Source organism: Pan paniscus, chromosome 9 (assembly GCF_029289425.2).
Source record: "Pan paniscus chromosome 9, NHGRI_mPanPan1-v2.0_pri, whole genome shotgun sequence".
Taxonomy (NCBI): domain Eukaryota; kingdom Metazoa; phylum Chordata; class Mammalia; order Primates; family Hominidae; genus Pan; species Pan paniscus.
In genome coordinates this window covers 46,345,160-46,366,617 of record NC_073258.2, presented here as the reverse complement: position 1 = coordinate 46,366,617, position 21,458 = coordinate 46,345,160, and the positions used below count along the sequence as shown (strand labels likewise).

Below are 21,458 nucleotides of genomic sequence, written 5' to 3'. Positions count from 1 at the left end.
AATATCACATATCATTAAGGAATTATAAATTAAAACAACAAGATACAAATACATATCTATTAGAATGGCCAAAATCCAAAGCACTGAGAACACCAAATGTTGGTGAAGATGTAGGGCAACAGGAACTGTCATTCATTCCAGGTGGGAAAGCAAAGTGGTACAGCCACTTTGGAAGATAGTTTGGTAGGTTCCTACAAAACTAAATGTATTCTTACCATGCAAGCCAGCAACTGTACTCCCTGAAGGTTACCCAAATGCACTGAAAACTTACATCTACTCGAAAACCTGCACACAGATGTTTACAGCAGCTTTATTCATATACAAAACATAGAAGGAATCAAGATGCCCTTCAGTAGGTGAATAAACTGTGGTACATCCAGACAATGGAATATTATTTAGCACTGAAAAGAAATGAGCTACCAAGCCATGAAGACACGTGGAGGAAACTTAAATGCATATTACTAAGTAAAAGAAGCCAAACTGAAGGGGCTACATACTATATAATTTCAACTATATGACTTCAAAAAAAGGCAAAACCACAGAGACAGTAAAAAGATCAATGGTTTCCGAGAGTTGGGAGAAGGGAGCAATTAATAGGCAGAGCACAGAGGATTTTCAGGGCAATGGAACTATTCTGTATATTACAATGGTAGACACATGTTTGTCCAAACCCATACAATGTAAAATATCAAGAGTGAACCCTAATGTAAATTAGGGACTTCATGTGATAATGATGTGCCAGTGTAGATTCATGAACTGTAAGAAATGTACCACTATGGTGTTCAGAAAATAGTGGGGTATGTTGGACAACTATGAGGATGAGGGATATATGGGAACTCTTTGTAGTTTCTGCTCAATTTTGCTGTGAACCTAAAACTCTCCTAAAAATCTAAAGTTTATTAATTTAAAAAATCCTATCTGTACTTTAATGTTCATCTCTTCCTTGAAACTAGCCTTAATTCTTTTCTAATTCATCTGACAATTTTTCAAAACAATCAGCATCTATTTTCTGCCCCATTGTAATTCTACGGGGGAAAAGCTTATCTTCCCAGACAGATCAAAAACTCTCTGATGGTTGGCACACAATGTTAAGCAAAATTTACTAGTCCTCACCTATGGGCAAGGACTCAAGAAACCAGCCCATAAATACTACAGCTGTTGTATAATAGGTCTGTGGAGTCTTACAGCTTCTTTATACTAGGATCCTGAATTTCCTCTAGAGTAAGGCCCATGTGTCCCCCCAAATTATCAATGGATTAAGGAGAGAGAACTCCATCCTTAACATCACAATTTTCTCAGCAACAGTAAGGCAAGACTACACGTGCTTTGACCAGTAGAGACTCTTATTTTAAGCTGTGTTGTTCCAGGGGAACAGCTGAGAACCATTTTAAATGTAGCCACTGCCCAGTGCAAGATCTAGTGTATCACACCTTAGTGAACACATATTGCTTTCTTCCCAGGATCTCCTATACAGCCCAATAATTCTTGCTAGGAATTAATTTCTCCTAGGATTTAATCTCAATTTTCTTTTTACCTTATCCCACATTTCCATCCTTCTAAAAATATGTAAGAATGTAGAATCCACGATGGGTTGTTCATTATTGTGGTTTTGTCTTTTTAAAAATAGTCTCCACCCAGTTGGCACATATGTAGTGAAAAGGAAAAAAAAGTTTTAATATTAACAAACACAATTATGAAACTCTGTGCCATACTAAATGGACCTTATTTCTCTCTTTCTCGCCCTTCTCAGGATTTTGACAACTTGCTCATGACCTTACCCCTTGGTTAGCTGCAAAGATCTTGCTTGTTTAAATCTAACTTTCTCCACTCCTAGCATTTTTGTTAACCATCTCTTAACCTCCTCCAGTTTAATCCCATTTCCCTGGTGCTGAGGAAAAAAACGGCTCTACACAATCTTCCAGGCCATGTTTCCCTAGCATGTTCCAAAGAATTTCTGAAGAACTCTCAACATCAGCAGCAGCCCCATCCACATATAAAAAGTTGAATATACAACAATTTCCTCTTTGTGTAGTTTAATTTTGGGGAGTTCTAGATCTATTATTACATCCAAAACTATGAGTCACTCAAAGGTTAGAAAAACAAGAAAATACATGGACCAGCACTCAAATCCTAATCTCAAAACACAGTGGCCTGGAACATTCCCAAAGGCCCATATATAAGCACATGTCATCCATTTCGAAGCATATTACTTCCTTTCATCTCCAGTCTCGGTATTTATATTTGTGGGGGGTAATTAAAGAATTAACATGCAGTTAAGTTCCACCAGAGAAAATGGCTAAAGCATATATTCGTTAATGACAAAAATGTAGGGAAGAGGTCTAAATGATGAAGTCCAGGACAATACTTTCTGATATCAAAATAGTGTACTCACGTAAGTTCACAAGAGTTTTTAGACAAGGTTTTATTTTCAAGGTCCAATACGTATTTACAAGCTCTTTACAAGCTTATATGGCATTGGATTACATGGTTGATTGCTATAAAGAGTTTAAAAACCTAGTTATCATCAGAGAAAGGATACAGAAAAAAGAAACAGAACATGGGACAAAGAGAGGCAAATGAAAAATGGGGATTCCAAACTCCAACTGTTTTTAAGACAGAGTCTTGCTCTGTCACCCTGGCTGAAGTGCAGTGGCATGATCACAGATCACTACAGCCTACATCTCCCAGGTTCAAGCAATCTTCCCACCTCAGCCTCTCGAGTAGCTGAGACTACAGGCATGCACCACCACACCCAGCTAAGTTTTTCATTTTCTGTAGAGATGGGGCCTTGCTGTGTTGCCCAGGCTGGTTTTGAGCTCCTGGGCCCAAGTGATCCTGTTGCCTCCACCTCCCAAAGTGCTGGGATTACAGGCCTGAGCTACTGCACCCAACCCCAAACTCTTTTCTTTCTCTAAGTCATGCCATGGAGTTTGGAATAAGACAAGTAAACTTGCAATTAGAAGGAAAACATTACAAAAAGGCAGGACAAGCAACCTAGAAACCATCTTCAACACAGGAATTTCCCAAAAAAAATGTATTTACCTCAGTGTAAAAGACAAATACCCCTGGAGAAAGGGTGAAAAGTGAACTTAATGCTCACAGTTCATTCTGCTTCCAACATCTGTGACCTCAGATAATGACAATGCTCACCATCATCACTATCAGCATCATCTAACACCTGTTCCCACCAGAGGAATGTAGCTTCCAAGCAGGCAGAGATTTGTGTCTGTTAACTGTGGCATCTATAGCACTCAGAACTATACCCGAACAAAGCAGGTGCTCAATAAATATCTGTTGATTAAATTAGGCAGTTATTATGTATTGGGCGCTATTTTAAGTATTTTACCTGTATTAATTTATTTAATCCTCACAACCCAATTATCCCTATTTTATGATGAGAAAATTGAGCCACTGACAGGTTCATGGGGGTTTACTGGTCCTGCTTTTCTCTAGACTTCCTGATTTACCTTGGGTAACACTGCAGCATGTGCTGGGCTATGGTGCTGCACAGATTCCTAAAGGAATAAATCAGTGACTTCAAGACTCCTAATGCTCCATAAAGTTCAACTTTTCCAGAAGTCTCCCTTTCTCAGCCACAGTCCTATGTGCTCTTGGCTAATTTAAGAAAGAAATTTAACCTCTGACCCAACACAGTGGCAAGGACTGTTATGTGTCCATCTTGAGTGATGTTGGAAGACCCTCCTGAGAATAACAATAACCAAGAAGTTTCCTCAACAACATTTAGGGAGTAGTTGTCTAGGTAACATAGTACCCACATTCACCCCTGATCTCTTTCTACCTTGATTTCTTTTATTGTAACACAGTTGGGAGTTAGTCCTTACTAGAGAATATAAAAACAAACAGATGATGAAATGGAGACATTTAAAGCTAAGTAACTCATCCAAAGTCATGCACTAAGAATCTTGAAAAGGACAGGAGGGAAACAGATGCACATGACTGCTGGCCGTCCCACTACCTCTCATGCCACTATTAGTACTCCAACGTGCCTTGCTCCAAGCGTGATGCTCAGCTCACAATTCCCTTGAGAGTTACTTCCTTGAATATAGGGAGGATCCCACAGCACCTAAAATAGTAGCTTGCTGCTGGATAAAAATAAACCTCCTCTCTCAGGTCCAAAAATATAAAATGTTAAATGTCCCAATTATGTCAACAAATTTGCTACAAAAAAAAAAAAAAAAAAGACAATGCGGAGTACAAGGGGGAAAATGCTCAATTAAAAAAAAAAATTAGCTGGGGGTGGTGGCAGGCGCCTGTAGTCCCAGCTACACGGGAGGCTGAGGCAGGAGAATGGCGTGAACCCGGGAGGCGGAGCTTGCAGTGAGCAGAGATCGCGCCACTGCACTCCAACCTGGGTGACGGAGCAGGACTCTGTCTCAAAACAACAACAACAAAAAACCAGGTATCTTCCTGCCCAGGCCCAGCCCATTAATAATTAATGCATATAATATGGCTTGCTATTAAAGAAGTGTGTTATTAGTAAACTCTGCTTTACTAGTGAATCAATGAATCAATAGGGAAAACATTAGAAGAAATTTATTCACTCAGGCTTCTGAGTTTATCTTCTGTAAGATAGTGTCTCCTTAATCTTCTAAACACTTTGTGCCCTGCCTACTAGTCAAGGAGAATCCAATTCTCTGAAAAACACGAATGAGGTAGGGAAGGCCATGACTTTATCTGGGCCAAGGAGACTACAATTCTATAATTTTAAAAAAGGTTTTTAAAAAATTGCTGAAAAGATTTCTTCTTTATTACAGTTTACTACCACATTAACACTCCATCAACCTGGCTGATTCAGAGAGCTAGGGTGTACAAGTATGTGCTGGGGCGGGTTGATCTAGCTGATGCATCTAGGTGAGGCAACAAAAGGCAGGCATGCAATGTTACAAGGATAAATTAACAATCTCTCTTTAGGGGTAGAGATATGTTACTTTCATAAATCTGTTTCCTCTGCCACCTTCTGTCCTCCCCATCCCCCAAATCAACCATCTTGAGTGATGTAAGTGTAAGAATGAAGAATTGCTTTTATTATAAGAGGTTTTCTGTATTATTAAATCTTTTTAAAATTCTCAAGCATTTGTTAAAGGACCAAAGCTCTCAATCTAGTGTAGAATCCTGAACCTTCAACCTTCCCTTTCTGGAATTAAAACATAAACTGTGATATGCAAAATTTCAATGAAGAAAAAAGTCTTCTCCAAGAATCTTTCCATTGATACCACAAAACAAAACAAAACTGAGCATTTATTAGGCTTAATAAACTACTTTAAGAATCTAACTTACCCTGTGGTGATTAGGGAACCATGAGTATAAGTCCCACCTTGTGGATGAGGTATCCAGGGCAGAGTCGCCTCACAAATTCTGAGTTGAGCCCAACAGGCCGGTTCTCAGTGTTTCAACTTGCAACGGAATGAGGTGGTAGTGAAAGCGCCCCTCTTCACTGGCTCCTATCCCGTCTGGCCTTACACCATGACTACTGCTTATACTTGATAAGGTGTTGAGAATGGAGTTAGGAGAAAACACCACAGAGGTGCACTCCAGTCAGAAACAAAACCCTTTCTCAACTGAGCCACTAAATGACAACTACTGACTTTGAGTCTTATACTTTATACAGACCTGGGGCTGAGCTGAATTGTCTACCCCAAATTCACATGTTGACACCCTCACCCCTAGCATCTCAAAATGTAACTGTATTTAGAGAAAGGGCCTTTTCAAAGAGGTGATTAAGTGAAAATGAGGCTGTTAGGGTGGGCCCTGATCCAATCTGGTGTCCTTAAAGAAGAGGAATTTGGACACACAGAGTGACACCAGAGGTGCGTGAATACAGAGGGACGACACGTGAAGAGGCGGCAAGAGGGCAGCCATCTGCGAGACAAGCAGAGAAGCCTCAGAAGAAACCCTCCCTGCCAACTCGTTGATCTTGGGCTTCCAGCCTCCAGAACTGTGAGAAATAGATTTCTGTTGTTTAAGCCACCCCGTCTGTGGTATTTTGTTATGGCGGCTCTAGCAAACTAATATAGACACTAATGGACATCACATACCTCTTCCTTCAAAAATGTTGGCCACTTGAGAACAAGAACCATGGCTTGTACAGCTCTGAATTGTGTATAGTATATTACCCAAAGTAGGCATTTTACAAATATTTTAGATTATTATAATAGTTCAAGAGTACTCTAAACAAGGACAAAAGAGAGCTTTATAAATAAAGTTCATAGTTTTTAGTCATATGCCAAAATTCTTCCCAATCTTGAATCTGTCACTTAAGTTTTATAACCTCAGGCCATCTACTCAGCCTCTAAAGTTCATTTTCCTCCTTTATAAAAATAAGAATAATAGCTACCTCATCAAGTTTTCATGAGGAAGCTCCCAGTACAGTACCAGACACAGTAGTTAACACAAATGTTAATTTGGCCCTTCCCTTTGCAAATTGTGAAATGTGAGCTCATGATCCTACTCATGAAAATACCCATGACCATAGAACAAGACAATGGTAGAAACAGGCCTAACTCTTCTGATAACTCTTCTGAAAACTTAAACTTTGCTCTAAGGCAGAAAGAGACCTTTGTCCTTTCTGCTAAAAGTAGTATTATAATATCATCAATAATATTCTATTTGAATTGTAGAAAAGCAAAGACTTCAATGGATATTATTTGCTCTTTTTCTATGCTAAAGGCATCATGAGTAAAAGAGGCATTTTCTACTCAATGTTTTTAGAATGAGATGTTTGATTTCTTGCCAAAGAAGCTATACTGAAGTCATCTAATATCGACAGCTCCCTGGATTTGCTTCTAAATACCAACAGTTTTCACTTCTGCTCCTCAGGCAAGAACCCAAGCAGATGCGGGAGGACAATCCATGCTATTTCTATGTCTTCTTGCAAGATCTAGTTTTTTTCTGAAGATGGAATGGAATCAAGAAGGCAAAGAAAACTACAGCCGGGCTCTCTCACAACTAGGACTTCTGTCATCTGAATGCTTTAGGACTGAACTCACAGCCTCATGACACTTACACTACACCATCTTCACCACTATGTTCCCAGACACCAAAGATGCTTGTAATTTGCATGCTTTTGCCCTATTAAAAAAAAAAAACTTTCAAAATAAATGCTACTTGGGGAACGTTAGAAGAATAAGGGGTGAAAGAGCTTGACGGTAAGAGAGGACTTCATGAATACTCTGAGGGAATGCTCCCATGTTATGACCTCCTGTCCTCCAGGAAACAAGAAGGGGTCAAGAAGGGAAAAGGGGAAGCCTGAGTCATGTTTCTTGGCATGTGACAGACAGCTCCTGAAATAGAAAGCCCTAGGTTTCAAGTCTCAGGGGTATCACCTTCAAATATGTCAATGTTCTAAGGGTGGATCGGTTTTCCCAACTGCTGAAACCCTGCTGTGAGGTGAGGTCCCTAGCAAAACACAAGCCTCTGACTGGGAGCCTTTGAGGTGGCAGGAGCCATAAGGAGTTCAAAGGCAAGGCTGGCCAGTGGCTTGCACCTCCAAGAGCCATTGGGGTGAAAGGTTACTAAAGCAGGAGCCACTGACCAATAAAACTGTGTTTGGTCAAGCCTTCTCAGCAAAGAGACTAGAGATTCATTTCTGCTGGGCCCGGTTTTCTAAGTCACCCATGCCTGTGAATCCCACTGTTCCCTAGGCCAGATCAGGGAGTTCATTTGGTGATTAGCAGCTGACCAGTTCTCTCTCCTGGCTGGTTCTATGAAGAGCTGAAAGGTGAATTGGAAACCTTTAATCAAGATGTGTCATCAAAAATAAATAAATAAGAGCACAACTTGGGTCAACTAGCTATAAAGGAATCTGCCTGGGGCGAGATTTCCCATGTTTGCTATGCTAAAACCAGGAGAAAGAAAGCGTAAGTTTGTTTGATTAGAGAAAGCAAATCTAAAACAAGCCTCACTCCAACCAGGCACACTTGAAAGACCTGCTCCTTTTAATTAAAACACACACACAAACACAACACATGAAGGGAGTAAGACGGGAGAAATCAAAAGCTCACTTTATCCCCAATGCTGCTATCATGACAGCCATGTTAGCGTGACGTTCTCTACTCTATTTTCTTTCCCACATAGCAATGATTCCGGAGAACACCAAGGAGACACTCTCTGGCAGGTTTTCCTTTTGGCCATGAATACTAACTCAGCAGTCAGGTAGCACAGCAGCTCTGTCCACTATTATTACTACACATTCCTAGAAAAATGACATTGAGAATCGTGTAGGTCCAATACCATCTATCACTGCTGCACCTGACCAGAGGCACATGAGTCCTCTATGAACTGCTTGCTGGTAGAAAGCCCCATCTTCTGATTAAGGGTTATAGGGACAAGCTCTGCTGGTGATTCCGAGGGAAGACCCCTGTGTATGTTCCCCAAATTGAGACTCTTGAAAAGAGGGAGCTACACTTGCTATGTCAGTGGCTCTCACTTTTTCTCCTTGCCCCTTCTCATCTGAAGGATGACAAACACCTATGAGTAGGAGTAACTGTGGTTTGTTATGGCAGGGACTCTCAAGATAGATTCATGTCCCAAGCCCCCAGCCCAGAAAGCCTACAAGAGTGGGAGGAGTAGGAGTGATATGTGAAGTTTGAAAATTCCCCCAGGGAATCATATCCCTCTCTCATCTCACAGTTAAAAGTTGCTACTGGAGAAGATTAGACAGTTGAACTCCTTCTCTTCTATAGTTTCTAATCTAGAAGTATTTCCAAGGCCAGGTGTGATGGCTCATGCCTGTAATCCCAGCACTCTGGGAGGCCAAGGCGGGTGGATTACCTGAAGTCAGGAGTTCAAGACCTGCCTGGTCAACATAGTGAAACCCTGTCTCTACTAAAAATACAAAAATTAGCCAGGTGTGGTGGTGCACACCTGTAATCCCAGCTATTCGGAAGGCTGAGGCAGGAGAATCGCTCGAACCTGGGAGGCAGAAGTTGCAGTGAGCCAAGATTGCGCCACTGCACTCCAGCCTAGGCGACAGAGTAAGACTCTATTTCAAAAAATTAAAGTAAATAAATAAATGAAAGTATTTCCAAAGATTATATATCTGATATATCATATATGAATTCATTTATAGCTTGCTAGGCAAAGAGATTCGGGAGGAATCATGATTTGGAGTTATTCTAAGCTGAAGGGAGCAGGATCAGGTCTAATATTCCCTATGCACTGCTTCACAGTCATGAGCATGTTACTCAGACCCTTCAGTGTATCACTGGCCTGTAGGTCTCCTCATTCCCATCAAATGCCAGAATACCACACTGCTGCCCTCAACCATAGTCTGCAGCTTAAAACCAAAGGAAAAACTCAAAGGTCTTTCTAAAATATAAATAATACATGTATAAGATCATTAAATCCTGATCAAATTAACCTGAAACTTTAAAAAAGTTCAGTATAGATAGACTTCAAACATTTGGAAAAAAACCACTTGTTCCTCTTCATAAGAAAGTATTGGAATCTGAAGGAACAAGCAAACTGTTTTCCTGCTATTAAACTCCTTATCAAAATGGGCAGTAACTACCCACTGAAATATAACAAATTAGCCTTTAAGTTACCGGTAGAAAAATAACTATATTGCCAGAAATGGCTTACGTGGAGCTATCTTGTACTCTGAGTGAAGATAATGAAATAAATATATGTGACTGTTGTCTAAACATTCCCAAGAACAGTAGCACAGAATTATAAGATGAATTGTGCTATTATAAAACTATAAATTATGCCATGCCAAAAATAATTAGGCAACTCCAAATTCTCTCAGCCTCTGCAATGCTTAAGGAGACAGAATACATGTAAGTATATAATAAGTTATTTTAATATTTATAAATAGAGACAGAAATCCTATGTTTCTGTTGTTGCCAATATTTGTAGCATGTTAGCCATCTACATACTAAATTCGGGCAAATAAACAAAATGACTTATTTTATTAATCAGTTTAACCCTTATTTGACGGTTTGAAAACACTGAGTTCTCTACCAAACACATTGACACTTGATACTTTACAAGTTATTGTATTGTAAACCTAGATATTTGTCTAAGTAGGTACAGCATGAATTCATAAACCTGCACTTCACTTCCTGTAATGATCATTATTTCTCAGAAATATTTGTCAAATAGTCCCACCCTGTGGGAAACCAGCCCCAAGGAATCAGAGAATTCTTACATAGGCTGCAAATTAATATTTAACACTTTTATTAGGGAGGCTATTTCCTAAAGCAATATCCCATATTGGGGATTCATGACAAGGGATTAAACCGATGGTTAACTTTAGAGACTATTCTCCAACAAATGCCCAAGGAGGAAAGTGTGACCATTTTACCCGCCACCTGGCTATGTAATGAAGATTGTTCATGATCATAAATTTACTGACAACTTTCAACATACTTAAAAGTTGTTTAGTTTGTTAAAAGTATAGTATAAGCAATAACACCCAGTTCACTGTCCTAAATTAAACTTAACTAATTAGACGATATCAACTTAGTCATCAGAAAAGTATGGAAAAGTGATTCTACCACTTTGGAGTTTGGGGCATTTTGCTTTGTTTTGCTGCTCATTTGGTTTTTGTACAATTACAGTTGGTCCCTTGTATTTGTGGTTCTGTATCTGTGGTTCCACATCCATGGATTCAACCAATCACAGATCAAAAATATTCTGAAAAAAAACTGTGCCTGTACTGAACATACATAAAATTTTCTTCCTTTCACTTATTCCCTAAACAATACAGTATAATAACTATCTGCACAGCATTTACATTGTATTAGGAAGTATAATTAATCTAGGGGTAATTTAAAGTATAAGGGAGGATATACATAGGTCATATGCAAATACTATGCCATTTTGTAGCAGAGACTTGAGCATCCTTGAATTCTGGTATCTGCAGGAGGTCCTGGAACCAATCCCCCACAGATACTGAGGGATGACTGTACTCTTCCCCACAACAGCTACACGAGTAATAAAATGAATCAGTATATTTTATTATTTGTTCAATGACAATCCAAGATCAACAGCTATATATGTTTGATTAACTTACTATAAAAATTCTTGCTTTTGCCTCAACCTCAAGTTAAATGACTATTTTAAATGGAACACACTTGCAAAACTGCTCATGTCCACTTGAAAAAGGAAAAATAACATGTTTGTACCAAAAAGCTGTATACAGAGTAGTTAGAAATATATATGCCCATTGGATTTTGCTTATCACTACTAACCTCTTCCTAAGAGCTTTAGTTAGAAGAAGAGCAGGACGATATAAAGTACATTCTAAGGGCTTATTCTACCCATCCATCCCCCTTTGGAAGTCAAAGTTGGAAGGTTTAAAGGAGAAGGAGAGTAAGGATGCTCTTTTTAAAATCCCTGGAAAAACATTCTGGGCAGGAGATGCCAAAGATTTTGAAGCTCCCATCAAACCACTGGCCTTGATCCAGGTAATGGTTTTTCCTTCCCCTCAGCTGTCTGCTGCAGTTTTCCAGCAAAGAAAGAAAGAAAAGTGGTAGGATAGAGGCAGGAGCAGCCTCTAGTCCACTTCTCTACAACAGAGAGGGTAAAAAGGGCCAAGCATCGCAGGCTGACATTTATGGAGGGCCTGGTGTTTCCATGAAACTCTCTGGGAGGATTATTGAGGGTTAACAGTCTGGTCTAAAAGGGTCAGCAAAGCAGACTGATGAAAGTCCCTTTAAATTCGATAACAGTGATGCTGTGGAGGCAGAGACAGCAGGCTGGAGCTGGCAAAGACACGCAAGCAGAGGTCCAGCCAGTCAGACTGCCTTTAGGAAAAAAATTCATTGCAAACCTGGCCACCCTAACCCTTCAAGTTGCCCAACTCACTTGCTGAAGCGTGAAAGCACAAACTGCCAGTGGAATGGCATTTCTAATCTTGGGATAAAAATAAAAGCCCTTGGAAAACCCTCTTTTGCCTAACCCTTCCTGCCCTGCCCCTACCAGTGGCCAACGGCGAGGTTCCGGACCTGCAAAGGTTAATTATCTTGCTAGTCTTTCACCTCTGCATCACTGCCCCACCACCCAATCCCTTCTGCGTGGCATTTTTCTTCAATTTTAATATCAGAAGTTTCACACGCCTGCCTGAGCTCCTGGACTCGGCAGAAAGGCCCATATAGCTGTCAGCAAACTGATAAGGACTTTAAAATGACTCCACAGGGCCTCTTTATAAAGAAGAGCCAAAGAAGCCCATAAAGAAAAGGGCAGGGGCCACGGAAACCAGCCGCTCACACTGTTTTAACGTGGCATTAAAATGAGCTGCAGATTTATGGGAGTGCTTTAGCCCCTGGCCCAAATCATGTGGGAGATGAAGCTCGTCTCCCCTTTCCAGGGGGATTTCCAATAGGGGATGGAGCTGGCTAGAAAGAAATGGGGGAAGGGAGGCAGAGGCAGCAAAATGGGGAGAAGAGGAAAAGTGAAGAGGCAGAGGGCACCATGAAAATCAGATATCAGAACTCATTCTCCTTTCTGCAGGATGTGAACAGCTATTTCTAAAAGGTATGTGACCAGTCCTCCTAAATTCACGTAAAAATGTCCTTTATTTTTAGCTTATACTTACTAGACTGTAGCTCCTCAGCTGTTTACCACTCAAACATCTATTCTGATTCTAACTTTCCTCTACAAGTTTTTTTAATTAAAAAATAGATAAAATTATGATCAGGCAAAGAAAAGATTAGAAAGGGGAAAAGGCTCAGTACCATTTTTTTTTCCATTGGAAAGGGGAAAGAAAGCAATAATACTTTATCCAAATGTGCCAATGAATTAAAAAAAAAAAGGTCAGCTAAAGAGTCACTGATTTTTATCTCCCTACAAGTCATTCTGATCCTCACACACACATGCAAAAAAAAAAAGGAGAGAGAGAGAAGTAAGCCTCTTCCATGCCAAGATGTAAAATGTACACCAGAACCCACAGGAATAAATTCTCTTTCGAGTTTCCAAGCCCAGAAGCAAATGCATAATACATCAGTAGTTGTAACTTACTGTGGTTCTTTAAGACCACTCTGCATTCCTTGGAGGCTCCTTCTAATACTTAAATGCTGCCCCAGGAGGAGTTCTCCCAAATGACGGCCAGCATAGAGTGGGGGGCCAGAATCTACATGCTTTGAGTCAATCATCTCATTTAATCAATACAACTACTCCATACTATTATTAGCTCCAAGTTATAGGTAAGAAAACAGAAGCTACAAAACTGGTACACACCCGGCAGAGCAGGATTCAAATTCAAGTCTCTCCAACTCACAGGCCCACTGGGCTTTCCAGTACCAACTTTCCTCAAACTTTCCGGACTGGGACCCACAGTAAGAAATACACAAATACATTTTATGCAAAAACTCACTACTGGAACAAAAGCTACAGGAAACATTTACCCTTACTATGTATAAAGCTCTCTAATAGTTTCCTATTATATTTCATTTAAAAAAAAAATGCCAGTCGTGACCCACTGAATTGACTTCATGATCTGCTAATGAATCATTACCTTCAGTTTGGAAAATACTGCAGTACACCATGAAAAAAAAACAAATCATCAGACTGGGAGTCAGGAGACCTAGGTTCCAGCTGCAGACTAGGCCTAACAATTCATTCTCAAGATTACTCCAACTCTAGGGCTTACTTGTCACTTGTAAAATACAAGGAAAGGGTTGAATAATTTCTAAGGTCCCTTCCAGCTCTTTGATTTCTTTCCTAAATCTCTTCAATTATGTTCACTGCTTTCTCCTTGCCTCACAAATCTTTTCATTACCTTCTGCTTGTTAGTTACCGTCCTTCCCTTCAGTTCTCAACCAAGTTCTTTGTTGCTGGTATTCAAAGCTCTCCCCTGCCTCCTGCGCCTGTGCCACCAGATGCTCCTCTTACCTACTAGTCTCTCCACAGAACCTCCTGGTGGAAGTCAGTGCCCTGATGTTCACCCTCCCTATCTGAGGCCACCCAGTTGTGAAGATTCCTTTCACCTTCTGATCCACTCTGATCTTGAGGTCATTCCTGGCTCTCCTTAGCATAACTGAGTACACAGCACTCCTGGCCTTATAATTTATGTATTACTGAAAGTTCTCTTTCCAGCAACCTGAGGGCCTTTCTTAAAGACAGGATCTGTGCCCACCCTTTTTAAAATCTCCCTCAATATGCCAGTACAATACTAGGAACAAAGCAAGTCCTTAATCCATATTTATTTAATTGATTGCATTATGAAATTAAGGACCCTAATTCTCCTAAATTTAAAGAATGCTTAGGTGAGCTGCTCTTAGAAAAGTCACCAAACCAATTAAAACTGGTATCACAATAAGATGAGTGACTATACTACACAGTCTAAATTCCACATACTACTCAACTGTATTTGCCTACAGACAAGACAGATCAAGGCTACCAGGGAAAGTAGCTTTATGGTCTCTCCACCTAGACTGTGAGAATTTAGATTTGCATTATGAAATTAGGGACCCTAATTCTCCTAAATTTAAAGAATGCTTTGGTGAGCTGCTCTTAGAAAAGTCACCAAACCAATTAAAACTGGCATCACAGTAAAACGGGTGACCTATACAGACTAAGATCCACATACTACTCAATTGTATTTGCCCACAGACAAGACAGACCAAGGCTGCCAGGGAAAGTAACTTTATGGTCTCTCCATCTGGACTGTGAGGATTTAGATCTCAGAAGCCATACAAAACAACTGCAAATCAGTCCAAACCTTAAAGACAGGAAAATTTATTTACAGGCCCTAGTGCATTGTAAATCTGAGACAGTTCTATTAAAATGCTTTTCTTGGCTTCCCATCAGATACTTGGTAAAAGTCTTTTTCCAACAAGCTTCTTAATAACAAAGTTGAAAAAAATAGTTAAACACATAAAAATGGTCTTCCTTAAGAATTCCAATTAAATGAGACCTTATTTTGTGCTGCTTTAAACAACACATGTTGACCGCTTTCCTTCACAATAGGGATATACATACTAGGAAAATTCAAACAGAATATAGAGTGCTACTGAAAAAAAAAAACTGTGAAATTTAAAATATCCCACAAAATGATTACGCCCATTACCAAGGCTCTCCCATTGGCCAAAGAGCCTCCCTTTGTATTAGAACCATGGTTGTCTACTTCACAGGAAGAACTCCAGGGATCAGGTCAATGTGCACTGTTTAAGGGAAGCAGCCAGTAACTGTTTAAGGGCAAGTACAAAAGCAGAGACCACGAAACACAGCTTGGAGTGGCATGTCAGGACTGGAGAGGGGAGGAGGAGGGGCAGGGAATATTTGGAATGTTTTAAAAAGCCCCAAGAGTCCAGTTTATGTATACTTCTTAAAATCCTCAATTTCACAGTGGCAGTGCAGGGTGGATAAGAATGGTAGACATTATAATACTGATACTGGAAATTAGAGTGAAACCTTTTCCACATTCCTCATAATATATTTCCAGGGCTGTGTCCAGTCCTAAATGTCTCAAGCAACCACTTTTTCAAGGAAGACTATTCAATAAGCACTTAGCTTGAATTGCTGGGAAGCTCATCCTGATTTTTACCCTCAATCCAGGCCACACAGCTCTGTGGTTTGAATGAAGTTGGAGGCAGCAGAACAGAGTGTGCTGCTTGTCTGTCCCTCACATGCTGTGTGGTCTTGGGAGGATTACTTTACGTCTCTTTATCCTTAGTTTCTTCACATAAAAAAATTCAGATTACTCTTCTAATGGCCTAGCTTACTACTCTGTTGAGTCTGCTTTGTAAACTGGTGTACACTGGGGGTGGGAAAGGAGGGAGAAATTGACACAGACAGCTATATAACTGTCATGGACATAACAGACCGGCCAGCAGCACAGGGAACCCTCAGTACATCAGTCTGGGTTGCTAAGGTTTCTAGACATCTGAGGGTTTACAGTTTTAAGCAAATAACACTTTTTAAAAATAAAAACAAACATTTTAAACAGAAAACTTTATAAAACATATTACACAAGATCCAATATCTTAAAAACATATATGCTAAACAAAATTAAACTTAGCTTAAAGATTCAGGGGCATCACCATGAATAGTAATTTCTGTATTTCCTCAATTTTAAGATGCCACATTAATAACAGTTTTGTGGGAAGAAAGAGAAACTACATTTGATGTTCAAATTGATGATAAGACTTATTTGGATGTCAGAAATTCCAAATACGAAAAATAAAAATGTACTTCTCTGAATTGAGGAATTCTGCCATCTTATAATGATATATCCAGGATAAAGTGAAACCTGAAAAGCTGGCTATCCTTACATTCAATATGCTGAGCATTCTTTTTTATTAAAAATAGCTTTTCCACCCAGTGCAGTGGCTCATGCCTGTAATCCCAGCACTTTGGGAGGCTGAGGAGGGCTGATTGCTTGAGGCCAGGAGTTCGAGACCAGCCTGGGCAACATGGCAAAACCCCATCTCTACTAAAAATACCAAAATTAGCTGGGTGTGGTGGCGTATGCCTATAATCCCAGCTTCTTGGGAGGCTGAGGCACGAGAATCACTTGAATCCAGGAGGCAGAGGTTGCAGTGAGCTGAGATCGCACCACTGCACTCCAGCCTGGGTGACACAACGAGCCTCTGTCTCAAAAAAAAAAAAAAAAAAAAAAAAAAAAAAGAGTATTTCCATCCTCTTTATTCATACCAGATTAGCAGATAACCCATCTCAGATACCTTCACTGTTAGTAGTCTTTCTTCACTTTAAATGTGTCTCTTCCAAACTACTATGGCTATGGAAACCAAATAATTCAAATGTGTTGAAATTGTATGCAAGTAGGATAAAATAAGAGGCCCCTCATAGGGGCTCTCCTATAAAGTACAGGAACTTCGGTGTATGCACACATTTCTGTAGCCTCTTCTACTCTCTTCTTGATCACTACTAGGCCCAACTATAGTCTAGAGGTTTTATTTTCTTAAATAAAATTGTTTTGTCTTTTTCCTAATCAGCCCACTACATCTTCAAGTACTTCTCTGCAGCACCAATATTTGGTATGCTTAATAGAAAAATATGAAGGCACATTGAGATGGATCAGTGTAATAGACTGAAAAGAAACTGGTATTTTAATGTACCCCAAGTGTTAAAGGCTAGAGAGAAAAGAAGATGCTGAATGTTTCTGCCACCTCAAAGGCTTCTAGTCAATTGAGTACAAAGAAGAGTTCAAAGGCAAGTCAGGCTCCTGACTTCCACCTCCTAGTGTGGCTGAGGTTAGAGGTCACTGCTGGTGGAGCCACTGACCAATAAAAGAATGTTTGGAAACTCTACTCAACAGATAAACTGGGGATCCATTTACACCTTCCTCCCTATCCATACAAACATTTCTAACGATACAGTCTAGTGTCTATCCAGCCTTCTGAGACCCCAGATTGTGTACTTTTTCTTTGTGATTCAGGAGAGACTGGGAATATGAATGTTCCATTTGACTACAGAAAAATATTTAGCTGCATACTTCTGCCTGCCTTCCAACATAAGAAAGATGGCTGATGGAACTCCCATCTCAAGGCCTACCTCAGATTCTACATCTCCAAGAAATTCATCCTGACAGCTTTAGCCCCAACTTTCTCTCTTCCATTTCAGACCCTTAATGACCCATAATGTACCTAGAAATATCGGCATCATCTTCTCAACTTTCTTTATGCTTATACCCATATATCCCCAACACAAGCCCTTTGTGAATGGGGATCAAAGATTTTTTTTATTATCTCCTATAATCTCTCCCCCCACCAAAAAAAATTAGGGATTCAATAAATTAACTAGTTAATCATTAGCTCACAGGACAATAAAAGGCCAACTGAGAAGTCAGCTTTATACTGTTACAACTACTGTCTTCTACTGACTTAAGGAACTGTTTTTTAACTTCCCCACAAAAAGCCCTATAAGCCCCCAGTAGTCTGCCCAATGCCACGTGTGGCAGCACTGCTCACTGGTGGCCTTCAGGAATAGATACCAGAGACACAGGTTGTACTTTTTTTCAAAAGTCTTAGTCTAACTATAGCTGTTACTTACATTAGGCTCTAGCCTTGTAGTTAACTTTTTGGCTGCTACTATCACATCTAAGGGAATTTAATTTCCTTTCTTTGTCAGGCAGTATGACTTTCTCCCTTGGTACACACAAATTCCCGTCACAACAAGGACTTTCACCACTTTAGACATCTGTCAGATTGTAGCCTTTCTGATCCTAAACTCTAAGCTGCAAAATGTTGCTCCAATACCTTCCTCACCAAGACCCTACCCCACATTTCTGGGGCCAAATCAGAAACTTAAGCTCTATTGCATCTAGGGAGAGTAAAATCCTGTGCTAAGCAGGATTTTCTTTCTTCTTCTTCATCTGAAAGAAACGGTCTCTAGAGAGCAGCTATTAGGAAGATGTCAGTGTGAAGCACCAGAGTGGCTCATGGCATTTAGGATTTCTTGGAAAGATTTAAATACTCAGAAGGAAAATGAATTAATTAAAAGTGGATGGAGACCTCTGCTGGCTACAACTGTCCAATGCAGCTCCATTAAGCTAGTCTGGAGTTTCTCGGCAAACAAATCAGACTCTGTTCCTCACCCTCAGTTCATTCTGACACATCACCTAGGGGATCCAAGGTATCAACTACTGATACAATAGGCTTTCCCCTAAAAGTGGATGCCTGTCTTGCAAAAAGACCCACCTCTGACCTCCCTAAAGAGAATTCACTAAGGTATAAGAACTTTTCAGAATCAGGTGTTTTACCATTTTTTTAATTACTCCTGCCAAGGTCAGGTTAAATCAATAGAAGGTAAACAGAAAGCAAAATGACAAGAATGTTTTGGAAACAGTATATTTTGTTATAGAACCAAAGAACTCTAATTTTAGAGAGATGAGACATTAACTATCTATAGAGAACAGTGGTTCTCAGTTAAAGCAATTTTGCTTGCCCTCCACCCCCAACCCCAAAGGGGACAATTGGCAAGCAATGTTCTAGAGACATTTTTGGTGATCACAACTGAGGGGAGGGGTGCTATTGGAATCTAGTATTAGTTGAAGAAACCTAGTCATCCTTTATACCTAACTGGAAATTACTTTAACCAGATAATCTCATATCTAATTGAGATCAGCCCACTCTAGAAATGTGGGGTTAGGAAAAGAAAAGAGGTCATTTTGGGAACATGGATTACTCAGAGAAAGGGGAGTGGGACTAGTGAGTCGCCGCAGTGGAGAGCTTTAGATGGTCCGAAAGCAGCACAGGGAAAGAGGCCGTCAGAAAGTGGAAAAGGGAGTTAGAAAGGGGGCCGGGAAAGTGCCAAGACCACCTTTCTTTTTAAGCTGGCATAGTGGACTGTTCACCACTAGAGGAGGCAAGTGGCCCTTGTGACTAGAGCTGTTCAAGGGGAGAAGAGATGACCACTAAATTATTAATGTTGTCAAGGAGAGTAATGTTCTTGGTAGGGATAAACATTTCATAGAGGTTTTTAACAGCCACATGGAACATGAGAGATTATTTAGCCAACCCCTTCATTTCATAAATAAGGAAATGGAAGCCTAGGGAGCTTGGGGACTTACCATGGTCATGCAATCAAACGGACAGAGCCAGGGATCAAACCCAAGTCTTTTGACTCAGTGTGTCTCTTTGAACCCAAATAACCCAAAAGTACGCTGTTTTAAATGACCAGCATTCATTCCTTCTCAACTGTTCTATGATTCTGAGCCAACACTGAAAATGACCAAGCTTATCTCAGACCTGTGGTTCCCACACCACCCTCCTATGGGCAACAGTCCTCTGTGAGCTGGCAGTAGATGCCACTCCAAAAACCAAATGATTCTCTTTCACAGCTTCAGGGTGGAGGGGTGGAGAAGAAACTGGATAGAATTTGTGCATTTTAACCTCCCCAGTTTTTTCTTACCCTTTCTAGACTAGATTCTAGTATAAAATAGTCTCTGCTTTAGCCTATAATTCTATATTTAGTTTTACTAATAAATCAAGATTCCATAAAAAGTAACACAAAGTGGGCCAGGTGTGGTGGCTCACGCCTATAATCCCAACATTTTGGGAAGCCGAGGCGGGCGGATCACTTCGGGTCAAGAGTTTGACCAGCCTGGCCAACATGGTGAAATCCTGTCTCTACTGAAAGTACCAAAATTAGCCGGGCATGGTGGCGCGTGCCTGTAGTCCCAGCTACTCGGGAGGCTAAGGCAGGAGAATCACTAGAACCCTGGTGGCAGAGGTTGCAGTGAGCCAAGATCATGCCACTGCACTCCAGCCTGCACTACAGAGTGAGACCCCTCGGGGGGGAAAGAAAAGGTAACACAAAATGCACAAACATTATGACTCCTCAAGGGGCATTTTCTTCTACACAAGTTTTAGGAACCACAGGTTTAGATAAAAAATCTAGAGATCTCTGGACTGATTTTCTGATTCACTAAAACTTAGATGAAATCAGTGGTTAAATAACAACTGGGAAACCCAGAAACTTAAAACGAACAGGAGGATGCTATAAATAAACTGCAGGGAAGCTAAAACTAACCTGCGATTTGCGTTCAAACCAGAATGCCAAAATATTGCACAGATGAGGTCACTGAGGCCCAGAGAAGGCAGATCCTTACCTAAGGGTACAGAGTTTGTAACCCACAGAGCTGATACCCAAGCCAGGCAATCTGAGGTAAGAACCTACAGACTTAATCTGTGTCGATAAGAAGTTCACTATCATAATAAAGAGGGTGGACTGAACACATCCACTAACCTCACTCTCCTAAAACTCTAAAATGACAATTAAGGGGAATTTTCTAAATTAAGGTATGTATCCCCTAAGAAAAAGAGAATGAAAGACAAGATAACAGCATCAGAATGTGGAAGCTGAAAAGTAAAGGAAGAGTGGTAACTGATGCTATAGACTCAAGAGAGCTGCCTCCTAAATCAGCTGAGAAAAACCTGAGTCACACTGCAGAGCCCCAAGTCAGGGGAAGAGTGGGGTTCAAGCAGGAGGACAAAGTGAAACTTTAAGTAACAGTCAGAACCTCAGATCCCCTCCCCACACAGCCAGGCAGATGCGCTGCCCCCATCCAGACAGAAGCCTGTGGCCTGTTCTTGGGACATGGCCAAATGCAGGCTCTCTGCCTGAGGGTGAGGGTGCCGAACTAACAGCAGGGGGTGGCATGGGACACTTACGCACTTACTGCTGAGAATCCGCCAAGCCTCTTTTCCTGCTCTTCTCTCACATCGGTGATTTTGACAAAGATTAAACCTTTTTAAAAGTCCATTAAAATTTTTTGGGATAGTCTTCTTAACTTTTTCACCTTGCTTGATATTTAAACCCAATTAAATGTCCTTCAGGAGAAAGAAAGGGAAGCAGGACTCAGTGGGACATCAAGTGGAGTATGAGACAGTCAGAGATCAGCCTAGGGAATGGGGTGTCAGAAGGTAGAAGAGAAATTTGGAAAGAGAGGCAGGAAAATGGCAAATGTTCCAGAAGAGAGGGGAGGATTCCCGAATTACAAAGGATGACTGAACTGGGAAGCTGGGCTAGTT

At 40.5% G+C, this 21,458-nt stretch overlaps 1 protein-coding gene across 4 annotated transcripts in view; it reads right to left on the bottom strand.

The window, feature by feature from the left end:
* The window catches only part of EXT2 (exostosin glycosyltransferase 2), a 148,449-nt gene that overhangs the window by 92,263 nt on the left and 34,728 nt on the right, over positions 1-21,458 (bottom strand). The gene's annotated exons all lie outside the window — the stretch shown is intronic.